The sequence below is a fragment of the Spermophilus citellus genome (genome assembly GCF_964194105.1).
Source record: "Spermophilus citellus genome assembly, chromosome: 1".
Classification (NCBI taxonomy): Eukaryota; Metazoa; Chordata; class Mammalia; order Rodentia; family Sciuridae; genus Spermophilus; species Spermophilus citellus.
Window position 1 is genome coordinate 255,834,986 of NC_138182.1, and position 3,430 is coordinate 255,838,415.

Consider the following 3,430-nt stretch of genomic DNA (forward strand, 5'->3'; position numbering starts at 1 on the left):
GGTCCAGCTTCATGTATTATTTACCTTCGAATACCAAAGTAAGTGGCATGTTAAAAAGAAAGAAAGAAAGAAAGAAAGAAAGGAAGGAAGGAAGGAAGGAAGGAAGGAAGGAATTAGATAGTGAGAAAAATAAAGAATAAAGGGATGCAGAATATTATTTCTATCTTGACTAGAGATCTGCATGATTTACAGGTCACTGATGGAAGCTGTCTACTTGCAAATTGTGTTTGCTGCTGTGAGAATCCTAAGAATCATCAATGAGTTTGTAGATGAGTAGCTTTTCCATGATTTGAAGACTTATACCTCTGTACTTGAAATAGAAACTCAGGAACAATCTCTTAAAAAGCTTTGGTTTTGCTAGTTGTAAATACTGCCTGATATTGACCTTTCCATCACTCAGGAACAATCTCTTAAAAAGCTTTGGTTTTGCTAGTTGTAAATACTGCCTGATATTGACCTTTCCATCAAGATCTTTATCTTAGGTCCCTTCCAGAAGACCAGGCATCATATTTGAAAAGCAATTCTACACAAATTGTTTAGAAGAGTATTGAGATAAGGATTCTGGCCTGTTTGATAAGAACAGATCTCTCTAGTCCTTACAGAATTTACTTAAGCAAGGACATTTTAGCATCAGAGGTAATAATCCCAGACACCATAGTGGCCTCTTACTAACTCAGACCACAAATTATGAAGATCTCTGTGAATTTTATCAATTCTTCTTTAAGAATTCCTTGTGTTCTTTTACCTTTTCTAAAGAAGATAAAAACAAGGGAGTCTGATTAAATAACAAAATTTTGCCAAATCCATTAATAAAAATTCTGATAAAAGAGTTTTCCCTTCTGGGTACAGTGGTACATGCTTATAATCCTGGGGACTCAGGAGGATGGGACAGAAGGATTGCGAGTTCAAGTCAGCTTTAACAACTCAGTGAGAACCTATCTCAAAATGAAAAATCAAAAGGGTTGGAGATGTGAACAACTTTGGGTTCAGTTTCGAGTACCACAGAAACAAACAAACAAAAAACATTTCCTACTAGAAGAGAGACAAATTAGAGTTCCCCAGGCTGAAAAACATTTTTCTCCATGCCCAAAAGAATCACTGATGAGGACACAGGTAGAGTCCATTGCCAACATTAGTTGTATGAATTCATTAGGATTTTGCAAAGGAACATATTATACTTTTGCTAAGAATCACCTGGATGATGGTTGATGTAAGTTCTAAAGGTGTATTTAGAAATAATAGTAAAATTCCTTCCCCACTCTTGAGTGCTTACATTAATCAATATGTTTTCAATGAGCTAAAGTGGTTTATTAGACTGTTTTATGTTAATCCATGTGATGAAATTAGACTGAAATGCTTTCTTAAGTTATAAAGTAATTTGTGGGAATTCAGTTAAGAATTTCTTTTACTTTAAAAACAAATTAAGATAAGAAAGAATACTGGCAACACCTAGATGAATTGATATCATGCACATCTGATAAAGGAATCAAAATCTAGGAACAAATGTGCTGTGTAGGCAATGATTTGGGCAGACTTTTTCTTTTTTCTTAAACAAAAATTATTTCTTTTTAATTGAAAACTACACATTGTTGAAAGGCTTTATGTTACTGTATTTTCTTTATATATAAATCTGAGATGTTCCTTCATTAATTTGTCAATAAATCTTTAAAATATCTTTAAGTTAATTACCATTTGGAACATGTCAAGAAAAATAAAATTATTTCTATTTTTTTTTCCTTTTTTAAGGTAAAGAAGCAAAGCTTTGTGTCACCTAGTGTAACTTTCAAGAAATTTAAATACAGTATATTTATCAAAGATGCATTAATACTGTATAATCTGAATTGAGGGACTAAATTTGGACAAAGCAACACCAAATACATCCAAAATGACAGGGTAGGTGTATAGGTCTTTATTTGTCAAAGTTAAAATACTTACTAAAAGATAACATTGTAAAAACCAGAAACAACATGATTATCATGTTGTTTTGTTAATATTATATAATATTGGATAAAAGGAAAGGGTTTATTTTTTTAATAAAATGCAGATTTATTTTTGTCAGCATAGCAAATAAATACATGTATTATAGTGAATGTGTAGTCTGACTAAGTTGTCTTCAAGAAACAAGCCAATATTCTTTAATTTCACATCTGTCAGTACTCATACAAGTATGGTCTCTATCATTTTTTAATATCATAAAAATGAATCCAAAGTGTTGTTTTCTTTAAAGAGAAAACCAAATACCCAGGTGTCTGGTAAATACATGAGCAATGTAAGATGAGAGCTCTCAGGATGACAATAGAGGTTTCAGTGTAATTCTGAAGTTAAGTTGCAACTTAATCATTACTTTTACAGATAGAAAGAATCAAGGCTCGGAAGATTAAGTAATATACAGTGTATTATATAAGTAGAAACCGCAAGAAACAAGAATTAATGTCAGTTTTGTATGACTAAAAACATAACCTTCTTGCCTTTGAATTTGGAAAATGAACTAATTCCATACTGTGTGGACAGAATAAAAAGAAGAAACCATAGATGAATCCTAAATTTCAGCACCTGGAGATTAGTATTGCCAAGTGTGCTGAGGAAGGAAGGTAAGGAAGTGACAAGTGTGTCAGGTATGGATAGAAAAACATCTATCTTAGTCCTAGATGGTAATGTGGATAAGATGGTACCTAATGTGAATAAGAAACATATTATCAGAGATTGCATTGTGCAGTCACTTTTGTGCCCTTGCACAAGAGGATTTCAAGCAAGAAACCAGACTTATTAGAAGACTAGTAAATGTTATTAGAAGGGAAAGAAGAGGGAAGATACTCTCAACAGGGAGAGTGGCTTCTCTCAGAGAGGAGAATAACAACTCTCTTCTTTGTGTCCCAGTTTTTTCTGGCATAGGAGGAGAGGTTTCTAGAGAATTCTGACCAAACACTGCCTCTGAACTTTTGACTGAAAGTAGAACTCCTCCCGATTTTTAGGTCCCTAATGTGCATGTTTTTACCTAAAGACAACTTTTGATCATTTTGGCTTGTGTAAAGGTCATGCCTTCTTTTATCCAGTTCATCTTCACTTCAGGGTAACTTATGGCTTTTTTTATAAGTAGAAGAGTTTTCAGACATCTAACCCTCAGCTTTAAGAAGGAAGATCAACCCTGAAAATAGCAAGCTTCTAGGTCAAGGATTGTAACATTGTTATCTTTTTAAACCACTGCTGTGTCAGAATGGTTTGTTCAAATTGCTTCAAAGAAAGAAGTAGAGAGAGTTAGAACAGAGGCTCAGGCTATAGATTTAACCCTTTAAAGGCCATATTCCCATCTCCTTAGTCTACCTGTTACTTAACATAGTAATTTTGAGATGGCTTATGGGTGAATAGTGAAAATTAAGGGGTTAGAGTAAAGCATGTGATCAGCATGTGTAATGTCTGGGTTTCAATGCAC